Consider the following 13,081-nt stretch of genomic DNA (forward strand, 5'->3'; position numbering starts at 1 on the left):
GGTATACCCCAGTATTCAGAAATCCCAAAGGTACGCTTTTTAATACAGTACCATAAAAAAGACAGACGCTTCTCTTTCTATGAAACTATTATGTAAATGCTGTATTTAGGTTATGTATTGCACTGCACAACGTTAAGAAAGACTTGAGCCTCACTTAAGCAAAAAAAAATTCTAAACAAGTCAAGGAATAACATGCATGCATTGGTTAATGCCTCAAAAACAAAATGCGCCATGAATATACTGTGAACTGTTGCAGCATGCTTTGTATATGCTGCTGGTGGGAAACCTAGTCTGCATGCGGCTGCAGATCAGGCAGTAACAGTGGTGTCAATAAACAAAGGGTGATCTTTTTAACTCTTCAACAAGGAGTTGTTTCTTTGTTTCCCTAGTGCTCAACTTCCACACTGATTAGCCCGTTTAGGCTATCTCTGATTCTACAGTAACCTACATGACTTATGTGTTTTCTTTGTTTAAATGCCATACTTTAATGTCTAGTGTGACAATATGAAAAAATAGGTACTGAAGAACCCTAGCTCATAACCTCCATCCATCACTGCATGGGACAAATGGACGTGATTATCCACCTGCCTCTTATTTTTCTCTTGAATGTAATCTATCGATGGAAGTCTCCAGCAAAGAGCATAGACAGCAGCTGGTTATTGTTCACAGTGAGACCCACAGAGCCATCACAAGTTTTAGATAAAGAGGAGACTCCCTAAAACCTCTTCAAATTACATAAACAGCTAAAAGCTACCCTATAAAGTAAAACTTCAAAATGGCAGATGACTCATCTATTTGCATGGCCCTCCCCTTCCCTCTAAGTCAAATTGCATTTGGATACCGGCGCTGCCACACTTCAACATTTCCATAAGGGAAAATAAAGACCTGGGATGACAGAGACCATCAATATTGAATGATGATGGGTTAAAGTAACCCTTCAAACACCTCATATAAGTACATAATTTGTACTGTTAGTCACCGTATTGCATTTTTGGTTATATTTGATTTCATGTCAAGGCAAAGAAAAGGCCCATTATTACGATGTATGCCGCACAAACTCTTTTACATTTTGTAATACGTATACAGAACCATCTGCTGACCTTAATAAACTTCCAAACAAGGTTACCATCCTAGAGAGAATATTGTTTTTTTCTCATTAAATACTATTAAACTTCTATTCAAAGCAAACTAAATCTTGTAAATTTGCCCACATCCTACAAATAGCATTTTACATTTTTGGACCTGAGTCAACGGCTCCTTGGTCACAGGATCCGATCCATCCTATGGTCTAGTTTGCACACTGTATAAAACTTATAAACCATTGATGTACATAACTAATTACCCTTTCTTGCTCGAGAAATGTGTGGGGTAGCATAATTTCAAATGAAAAATGGAAATTCAAATTTCACATAATATATAATATAATGAATCGATTTTCCAAAAACTTATCCAATACCTGGCTGTAAGTGGGACCTGGAGTCCAGCCCAGCTTACTGGAAGGAGCCCCCCAGGACAGATTTCCAGTCCATTACAGGGCACACCTAGTCTTTGGACCATGGGTGGAGACCCATGTAACAGTTGGAGAACATGCCCCACACAGAGGGGGTGCAGGGCTCACACCCCAGCCCATGAGGTTATAGTGTTGCCCAAACTATATACATACAATGTGCATAGTAAATATAACAAGCAGTAAATAAAAAATGAACAAAATATCAGTTATTTATGCAGGTTCGATACATTCACAACCTGAAATGCAACTGCAATTAGTGTGTAGTGCAACAAAGTCTCATGCAATATTTTTAGAAAATATTGAGTCAAGTAATTAGAAAAGTATACTTTGTGATGAGTATTAAGGTGAGTCACAACATAAATGTGATAGATGTCACAGAAAATTCAGTAATAATAAACCAGATTATTCAAAGCAGGGCATATCTTAATATTTAAGTTTATAATTATACCCTCTTCACCCGTACTGTGACTTATTTATGACTATAAATTTATCTCCTACGTTGACAACTGTGTTGAATTTATAATGTTGCAAAAACATCCTGTTTTAAGTCTGTCTGGAGGTCTGGTGCATCTCTAAGGTCACCTTCCATTACCTCCCTCCCTCTCTCTCTCTCTCTCTCTCTCACACACACATACACACACACGCACACAGGTTTGTAATTATATCTTTGTGGGGACTCTCATTTCTATGGTGAAAACTTTCCCATGACATCCTTAACCCCCACCCCCCCTAATCTTAACCATAAGTAACTAAACAAAACACAAGACTTTTGGCATTTTTAGTTTTTTGATTGCATTCACAGATCTTTGCAGGGACCTGAAAAATGGTCCTCACAACATCAAAATAACAGGTTTTTATTACATTGTGGAGAACATTTGGTCTCCACAATGTAATATAGACATAATCCACAAACGCACGCACACATACACACCCACCCACACACACACACAGACACACACACACACACACACACACACACACAAAGAGAGATCTGTACTCATATCTTTATGGGGACTGTCCATTCATTTCTATGGCCAAAACCCTAATCCCAACAGTGATAACCTTAGCCCCTACCCAGCCCTAACCCAAACCATAAGTAACTAAATAAAATACGAGACTTCAGGCATTTTTAGGTTTTTGATTGCAGTCACACATTTTTATAAAATTGTGTTTCCCCTTGTGGAGACTGAAAAGATGGTCCTCAAAATGTGAAAATGACAGGTTTTGTTCACATTGTGAGAACATTTGGTCCCCACAATGTAATATATACATAAATCCCCCACACACAGACAAGCGTGCGCACATGGATTGGCTCACTTCAAGATAATGTAATCTGAATGAAGATTATGACACTATGCGGTATGGCAGTAATATATCAATCAAAGCACCAGTTGAGATGCCATCATAAAAAAAAATTCACCTATAGTATAAGTTTATTTTTGACAGGAAATGACATGTTTGTTTTATCAATAAGAAATTATCAGCTATAAATGTAAGTGAAGTAACACCACTATAAGGTGAAGAAAATGCCCTTCATTTGTCCTTTAAATCTCACAGCTGACAATTTGTTTTATCATGGACCTTTACTATGCGTGAGGTGTATTTCTCTGGAAGCACATTTTGGTGTTCCATAGATTTTGTAGCATTGCAGCTTAGATGAAGTGAGTATGTATTTAGATATTCGACATGAGCATTTGATTGCTCTTGGGTATGGGGACGATGATACAGAGAATTTGAAATTCATTCCACGTAGTTATCCAAACGGCAAAAGAAGGTCGGGCGTTGGTTACAAGATATTTTTATACACAAGCAGTACATTCTAACAGCGCAAAGCAAAAGGTGGAGAAAATATTGACAATATTTTATATTAACAATACGTTTTACTATGTCATATGTAAATTATTTACATTATAGCATATGTATTTAGTCACCGTGTAGCCTATATTCCTGAGTGAAGCTTATATAGTTTTTACACGTAACTCTTTCTTGACAAAAATCCTTGTGATATGATAGACAGATTAAAAGAAGTAGGGAAAACGAGGTCATATTCGAAACTATTAACGTTTAAAGACGGCGGGGAGGCCGGGGGTGGGGATTGAACGCGACTGTAAGCAAGGATCCCAAGCGCTGCTGGTCACCAGTGTAGTTCCGCAAGCTCCTCCTTCAACTTTTTAGTTTGTATGCACAATGTTCAAAATACGGCAGCACACACACATTAAACAAACCTATCGCACACTTGCTTATTTTTCTCTCCTTCGTCGCGGATAATTGCTTAAAACGTGGGAACAACGTGAATTTGGAAGTTTACACTGCATATAGATGTGGCAACTTATTTTGCTTGGGAAACACTTTACGCACTGGCGTGTTGCTCCTCTCGGTTCCACAAACATTGCTTTAAATTGTTTAGCTGCATTCTTAAGAAAATCAATTAACTCCAGTGGCCATTTTCGCAATAATGACATGTCCTTTCAGTCATTGTTCTAGTCGTGTGGTCACAGTAAACGATATACATATGATGTTTGGTATAAAAATGCAAAAGCTGAAACGATATTTTTCCTCATAAAACTGGGAATTTAAATCGGTGTGTATGTAACTATAGTCGTATTTTATTATATAAATTCGTGCTGAATACTTTCACGTTACAGGTGAAGAAGGCGCAGCGTATACTGTCGCACACAGCCAGAGGTCCAGCTGTCATCGATTATTTCAAAATATGTTACTGATTACACATATTTTCTTTACGAACGACTGTCGAGCTCCGCTCATATAGATCAGATCCCGCAGAAGCGACGGACTTACCAGGGTCACCCTGACTCCTCCGTGATATCCAATGTCAGGGTAAACGACGTTTGTATCCTCCGATCTGTGTCTAGTTTCCAAAATCAGATTCCGTGATCACAATCCACGTCCCGGCATATGTACCATAAAATTACATAAAGGATTAGTAAAATGGCAAAAATGAACAAAGCCACCAAAATAGCCTTGGTCACTGGAGATATGAAAGACTGCATGTCACCAGCGAGCTACGGGAGAAGGGACACTATTTGCAAGAACACTTATGAGCACAGTGATGGACACGCTGCGTTTCCCAGACCAGAGGACCAGACCGCGGATATCTGCCTTGCTTCGTAGCAGTTGACGAGTTAAGGTTTTTCGGCATCTCTCTTAATGGGATATTCTGCGGATCCCCGTTAGTCCATGAGTAAAACACGGAAAAATGCAATAATATGTCATATTTAAACCTTAAACTCTTCTACCAAAAATCCAATCTCTGCATGAGCCACACTTTTCGTAAATGTTTAGGAGACATTGGCTGGAGTGGCGTGAAGTATGAAATGTATGGCAAAGTTTCTGGCACGGTTGCTAAACTGGCTTAGGCTAAGCCGCGTTTTTTCGGTGAGAAAGCTTGATTCTGCGCTTCTCTGTCGCGATCGTCAACTTCAAAGTCTCATTCACTCGGTCACACCTGCTAGCCACGAAGCCCCGACGCCTCTAGGTCTCCGGAGGCATCGCACTTCTGTGCCACATGTTGCAGCCTAGATGCGGCGACGACGCAGTGCAACGGTTTACTTGATTTTTTTTTTAACTCACTGTCGCTCCACTTTCGCATGGTATTAATTCCGTTGCATGAAGGGAAATGAAATGCAAAGGCTTAAGTTTAAGAGAAAATCGAATATGTTATAGACAAAATGTGTATAGCTAGCCGACTGTAAAGCTGTTGCATATTTTCAGATTGAAAATACACAAAACAGAATTCCCCCCCAAAGATTATTGTTAATTACTCACAGAATTAAATCATGCATTTATTATTATTATTATTATTATTATTATTATTATTATTATTATATTGTTGTCATTGGTATTGCTTGTGGTGGTGGTACTTATTCCATGTATTGTGACCGCTGAAGGAAATATCCTTACAGTCAAACGCGGGGTCTGTAATGCTACTGAACTTCACTAGAGGGCAGATAAAACCCCTCCATACTTAAGATCGCCAACCTATGAAAAGTTTTTTAAAATAGTAGAATACCTAATCCATTTCTTTCTGACATGGAGCAAGAAATATTAAATGGCATATATTGGTTGAAACAAAACGTGTTGAAAGACCAAATGTAGAGCATGCTTCTTATATCTCTATGTGGTAAAACAAGTGGGTGTTGCTGTATGGTTGGGACTTGAATGGTTTCTCATATATTGGGACATTTCAATGAAACTTACACAGCAATGTGTAAACCAGAGAACCATCATGGTATATATACAAGGTGCTGTTCTGAACTAGATTCCAATACGTACAAACTGTCCTTACACCCATTTGTGCAGGTTTTACCAAGAAAAGATGAATTTGAGGAAATGGCCTATATATAAAATTAGACTTTTAAAATGCAAACTGACTAACAGAAGTCTGCAGTGAAGACCAGGGACTAGAAAATTTGCACTAGACTGTACATGTACAAAAGATTGTTTAAACTGACTGGAATTACGGGGTTACTAGATTAAATATTTAGTATGCAAAATCACTATTGCTGTGTAGAGTTCCTTGATTAGCTGATATTTTTATTTAAAGGAAGATTTTTTTATGAAATTTTATGCTCCAAAATTTGCTTTATTACAAATTATCCTCAAGCATTCAATTTGTATGGTCATTCTGTGCCTTCTGCTTGCATATTTAATGTGTGATTGTTACGAGGGCGAGGCACTGTGCGGGCAGGGAAAAGGGAAGGTGAAAATCCATTCGCGGCTCCACAAGACAACAGGGCTTTTATTACAGAAGGTGAAAACACTGGAAACACAAAATGGAAAAACAAAATGGACCACGAGGGGTCAGAACTAACGAGGGGTGTGAAGTAAACTAACAGAAGCAAAAAGACCTACAAGGGGGAAACTGGTAACACAGTGAACAGGCAGGGAAGCAAACATAGAACACAACAAAACAGAATACTCACCAGTAGGGACTCATAATAACACAGACAATGACTCCACAAGGAACAGAGCAGGATAACAGAGGGCTAACAAGATAACGCAGGATAGGTGAGAACAATGAAGAGGCTCAGATGATCAACACACAGGTAAGTCTAATAAACTAAATCATTGAACTCAGATACAGACAGAAAAACTAAGGGATAGAATCTAGGAAAACAGGAAGGAAAGGCAAAACACAACCAAGGACACAAAGCAAACACCAAAACTGATTGTAATCACAAACTCCGGGGCATGAAAGGACTAATACAAAGGAAACACTGGGGAACAAAATCTGCTAAACACAAAAGCAGAGGTGACTGGATTCAAACACATGACTGACAGATTAATAGCTGCACGCTCAGCCAATAGCACCATGCAGCGATTGAGCAAACTGATGAAACACACTGAGGACTTTGACAACAGGGAGGACAGGATGGCCAGCGACAGCTGCTGGCCAAATGGGGAGGGGGGACACGAAAGGTTGAGGAGGACGGGTGCTGACCTGACAGTGATGTGAGATATAAATAAAAATCTACTGGAATGTACGTCGAACACCAATAAAAACCCAGATTTTCTGGTTCTGCCAGTGTAGTTAAAAACCAAAAACACACATTTTCATTCACCTTTGTCTTCCTTCTTAATTCAACGGCCTAAAGACAATCTACATCCCCGAAGATATATTATATTAAGAATTTATTCTTCAGGAGTCATTCAAGTTTCCCAGGGATGTCAAAAGCACAGTTTTGTAGTTCACATTTAAGAAACAATCATAGACAGATATCATGGATACTGGAGACATACTTTAAGTATCTATGGAAAAAATGAGAATTTCTTAGAAAAGACAGTTGTGTCAATAAGATAAATGCAGTAAGTCAAAGGTAACACTAAAGATAATGGTAAAGATAATGGTAAAGACAGAGAGACACTACAAACAGGAATTCAGATCAAGGCTCTGCACCTTCTTCTGGGCTTTTTAAGCATTTCACCACCTTAAAATAACTTGGAATGGTTCTGTTGTTTAGTCTCAAGGGGCTGAAGGTGCAGGAAGCAGAGCTCTGTTCTTCTTTTCTCCAAGGCTTGTTTTATTCACTTCCACATCCCTGTTACTGCGTTTGTCAGTTTCAGAAGCACTACCCTGCCCCCCCTCCCACATGCACACACACACACATACATACACACACACACACAGACCCACACACATGTAGGGTATACCTATCCTTATGGGGCCCACTCATTCACGTCTATCGGAAAAATGCTAACGCTAACTATGACAACCTTAACCCCCACCCTGCCCTAACCATGACCATAAGTAACCAAGCAAAATACAAAAGTTTTTGCATTTTTATTTTTTTCATAGCAGTCACTGATTTTTATAAAACAGATATTTATCATGTTATGGGGACATTGTGTCCCCATAAGGATAGGTATACCTGCTCGCGCACACACACACACACACACACACACACGCACATACATTCAGAGGCTTGTTGTGAAGGACTGTTTAATTTCTCCCCCTTAGGCTAAAATCAGGCTAAATTTTCCTGGGTTCTTTCCATGATTGTTTGCCTGCAGAATTGGGTCAGACATGAAGAGAGTTTAAATGTGAGTCCAACAGCCTAGACCTTTGCTAGAGACCAAATTAGACCCTAAATTTATCCCAGTATGTTTTCAGTTTAGAATTAAAATGTAGAGGTGACCGTGCTAAACAGAGAGAGAGAGTGAGTGACCACCTTTAATGACCACCTACATTCTGTGTTAAAACTGTATATGTGGTTCGCAGGTGATGTGAGATCTCTTCTTGAGATATGTCAGTGTTTTTATATATATACACACACATATATTTATCCTTATATATATGTATGAAACAATCATACACACACACACACACATATATATATATATATATCCACCCATCCATTTTTCAATGCCTATCCTGGAGGCATGAGGCAGGGAACAACCCAGGATGGGAGGCCAGCCCATCACAGGGCACACTCACACACCATTCACTCACACATGCACACCTACAGGCAATTTAGCAACTCCAATTAGCCTAGGCATGTTTTTGGACTGTGGGGGGAAACTGGAGTACCTGGAGGAAACCCCACGACAACATGGGGAGAACATGCAAAATCCACACACATGTAACCCAGGCGGAGACTTGAACCCGGGTCCCAGAAGTGTGCTGACCACTGCACCACCATGCCAACCCTATATATATTATTTATTTACTTGTTTATTTATATTATTTTTTTTTCATTCGGTTTTCTTTGAAACAAGAAGTGCAGACATGACAGGAAACACAGTTCTTGCTTAAATACTGTGGTTTAGATTTTCAGAGGAAAACAATTACAGTTACAGTTGATTTTATCCATACATATCAGACAGTGCTTACAATGCTAGATGAAAATTTTTGAAATATTTTTCAAAAATGGTGTCAGGGATTGAGAGTGCTTATAAGCTGGCTACTGTAATTTATTGGGGTCTGTGGGAAATATGCTAAGAGAAATGAATGAAAACAGTTGTTTACTGCCACCTTCTGGAAGAGATTTGTCCAAATGGGTTTCTTATCGTAGAGTGAGCTTTGTAAATATTTGTTATTCATGCACATTAACACTTCACTAGACTGACCCCAAAAACTCTCCCAAAACAATCACATCAGTAAATAATTAGTATAATACATGTATACTTACTCCAGGGCCTAGTTCATTTACAACAAATTTGGTGGTTATAAAAATAAAATAAATGCTTGGGTTCAGTGAGCTTTGTGTCATCACTGCTGTGATACATTGAGATTATTGGGCTTATGTGTGCTGATTTTGCCTTGTGTAAAAGACAAATAAAAAGTATAACCCTTAAGCATCCATCATTCATCAATAATATAAGTGGGCTCAGCAAGCCACAGTGATGTAGCGTAATGGAGGGCCGAGGAGCAGAATGGCCAGGCTACTGTTGCACTGCTTATAGGCATTCAGCCTGCTCTCCTGTCATGGCAGAAATGGGTGCACGTCACCAGCTTGGGCTGGCGGCATTTCAGAGTGGAATGGGCTGCCAAAATAGGACAGAGAAAATCTTCTGCCGTCCAGCAGTGTTTTTATTGCAGGGCGTTCTCAGATTTAAAGTTTAACTGTTTTTGGAGATTGTGGAGTTGGAGAACCATGACGAGAAGCTTTCCTTTCTTGGACAAATGGTTCTTCTGTGTCGGCGTCATAAGGGTCTGAGACAAACTCAAAGGAGGGGAAGGCTGGGAGACCATTACTAAACTGATGTTTGTATCAGTCTGGTAGGAGTATTTTAATGAGCCAACATGAAGAATGATCTTCTGATGAATGATAAAATGTGTTTTAGTGTGTAAGTGTCTGTGTGTCTGTGCGTGTGCACAGGAGTTCTGGGCTTTTGTGGAAATGCCAACAAGCAGGAACTCAGTTTGTATGTCTTAGGAAAAAATATCTAGGTAATCATGTACTGCAGGGGTGGAAATGTGATCTTTCGGGCAAGATAGAAGTATAAGCATATCTTTACATTGCAATCATGAGTTCTGTCCCGCAACAAATTATAAATAAAATACCAAGCAGAATTTGCAATCACATTTCCTTGTTTAGTTTGCAAACTATGTTAGAAAACTGAAAAGGTCAGTTGCAATTTCTGTCCCACCATGATTTATTATGAATCAATGAGTAAAATGTGCTTCACCATGCTTATCAGGGTGTGATTAAACACTTCACAGAACACACGCTTCAATCTTCCAATGGGGGGCTTGGCATATGGGTACCCTGACAGATTCAGGTGCCCCAGCACTGTAACGGGGCCCCAAAGTCTACCCTGAATTCGGAGGTTGATGCAATATGATATTTTGTCAGGGGCCAGCTATGCTCCCTGACTGTAAAATGTTTGGGTTGTACACATTATTATATATAATTTCTGCATTTTCGACATCCGTTTCATAAACATCACATGTACATCACATGTACTTTAATTTTATTTTTAAATGAATGGTTCCTCCTGTGGCGGCATGGTGGTGCAGTGGTTAGCACTGTTGCCTCATACCTCTGAGACCTGCGTTCGAGTCTCCACCTGGGTCACATGTGTGCGGAGTTTGCATGTTCTCCCCATGTCATTGTGGGGTTTCCTCCGGGTACTCCGGTTTCCCCCCACAGTCCAAAGACATGCTGAGGCTAATTGGACTTGCTAAATTGCCCGTAGGTGTGCATGTGTGAGTGAATGGTGTGCGAGTGTGCCCTGCAATGGGCTGGCCCCCCATCCTGGGTTGGTCCCTGTCTCGTGCCCATTGCTTCCGGGATAGGCTCAAGACCCCCCCGTGACCCAGTAGGATAAGTGGTTTGGAAAATGGATGGATGGATGGATGGTTCCACCTGTAAGATGGCCCAGAATTGTAGGTAATATTATGTTCAGAGAAAATGCCACACAGTGGATTCCAAATACAGCAGTTTACTCCAAACATTTGCATAACATTAACAGATTGCACAGGTTTTTATTTTTATATGTACATTACTGACAAAACAGGTACAATATAAGTAAGTACAAGGAAATGCCAAAACATTTAGTACAGTATCAACAAGAAAACAGAACATACTCGAGGACGGAACAGGAGTTTTTATGGTTTCTGAATGATGTTACAAGAAAAGCAGTACAGCACCTGCAAATGGGTTATTCGTATCTGGTTTTTAAAGATTACACGTTCATGGTCCTTAAGGGATTTTTTGTACAGATGTAGCCGCTTGAATTTTCCCCAGTTTCCATGATGGGACCAGGTAGAACACCTAATTTCAGGTATCTTAACTTCACTACAAAAAAATGAAAATCTAAGCAAGTATAATTCTCTTATATTTAGATAAAATTCCAATTTCATTAATGAACTGACTACACTGCAATAAATGGCCTGTGAAATTTAAGAAATTGTTTCTGTTGTGAGGCAAAGATGGCCTAAAACTAGCAAAATGTGTTTTTAGTCAGTGATATTGTCAAGCAATGAGGGACAGTGTGGTATATGAAAATTAAACAGATTTTAAGCTTGTTTGGCACATGATGAAATACTTCATCTGCAAGGAGGCCAAGCCAGATACAAAGCAATAGCGTTTCCATGTTTGCAGGGGATCAAGGTGAGGTTGCTTTCTTAACCTAAGAACACTGAACCAATGGTCAAGCAGGGTGGTGGTAGTATCATGCTGTTTTGCTGACAGCACTTTACATCACTACATTCCACAAAGAGGATGGAATGATAATCAATCCACTAACCACAAACCCTAAAATTCTAGCTAAACTCACAAAGAAATGAAAACACTACCACTCAAAATAGTTGTTGGCATGCAAAGTAGAAACTGTAAGACTATAATAAAAAAAAAGTATGGTCGTCTACCAAAAATATTTGTATACTGTACAGTTGTTACATATTAGTTATCAATCATGTTTGCCGTATTCAGTACTCCAGAAAAGTTACTGTAAAGAACAAAGCTAAAAAATAAACAAATGAGAGACATATTACAGTAAAATGTTGTGCAACTGCTAATCCAGATTCACGGAAAGAAAGAATCCTCTTTGTGACCCATTTGTACCTTGACGTAGAAATTCAGCTCCTATTCACCTGGTGAAATTAGGTGAGATACCTGAAATCAGGTATTGTAACTCCACTGCACAAAATTAAAATCTAAGCATGAATAATTTTCTTATATTTAGACAAAATCCCAAAGATGGCTTAAAACTAGTAAAATAATCTGCCAGCGCAATAAGATAATTATACTTTTTAAGATTTTCTAAAGGAAGACAATATGCCTACATGCAAGAAAATTATTCTTACTCATCAGATGTGTTTTAGTCAGTGTGAATTTTGTATTTTACTTCCCCTTTTGGAGATGAGGCAGACCCAAGATGCATGCAATACAATAATTACAGGCCTAAACAAAGTAATAAGACTGATATTGTCGAGCAATGAGGGACAGTGTGGTATATGATAATTAAAGTTATCATACTGTATTTTTCAGTACTTTTAAAAATAAAATAATCCCTGTGTATTTTTTATTTCTGCCTTTTTTTTAGTTTCGAAAGTACATATTACTCTTCTGCTTCATTTGTAGCCGTTTATTTGAATACGCCGTGTGCTTGGGAATTAACATAATCTATTAAAACTTAGTCTTTATATTTTTGTTACAAACACATAGCAACCACTGAAAATACTGTTTTGTCCTGTGAAACGGCCTCGGGACAGTGTGAAAGGCTGCTGACGACATCAGCTTTTCATATTCACAGCAGGAGGGAAGAGTTAAAAAAACCACACGTGAGTGTGAGAGTGAAATCTGAGCTTCAGCATTCAGGCGGAATACTGGCCATTGTTCTGTGTGTTTGGGTGTTGAGTAACTAACCTAAGTTCATCAACTTGCCCATAATGTGTATAACAGAGTGAGGTGACCAGGTTGATTGTTTTAGATGATTATACGAAGATCATACAACATCTTAATGAAAACAGTGCATTTTAATGGTATATACTGCACTGTGACAGAAGGTGACAGAATTTGTGCAGTGTAGGGAATCCACTTGCAGAGTCTCCGCAGTTTCAGCAAAATGGTGGTTTATTGAACAGTAAAAGTAATATAATGTAAT

General features: G+C 39.0%; 1 long non-coding RNA gene across 1 annotated transcript in view; it reads right to left on the reverse strand.

Annotated features, from left to right (window-relative positions):
• The window catches only part of LOC125750726 (uncharacterized), a 39,309-nt gene extending 34,302 nt beyond the window's left edge, over nucleotides 1-5,007 (reverse strand). Inside the window, exon 1 of the long non-coding RNA XR_007400413.1 lies at nucleotides 4,310-5,007. This is a non-coding gene — a long non-coding RNA (uncharacterized LOC125750726). The remainder of the gene's footprint in view (nucleotides 1-4,309) is intronic.
• Between the last annotated feature and the right edge of the window lie 8,074 nt (nucleotides 5,008-13,081).

The sequence above is a fragment of the Brienomyrus brachyistius genome, chromosome 1 (genome assembly GCF_023856365.1).
Source record: "Brienomyrus brachyistius isolate T26 chromosome 1, BBRACH_0.4, whole genome shotgun sequence".
Taxonomy (NCBI): Eukaryota; Metazoa; Chordata; class Actinopteri; order Osteoglossiformes; family Mormyridae; genus Brienomyrus; species Brienomyrus brachyistius.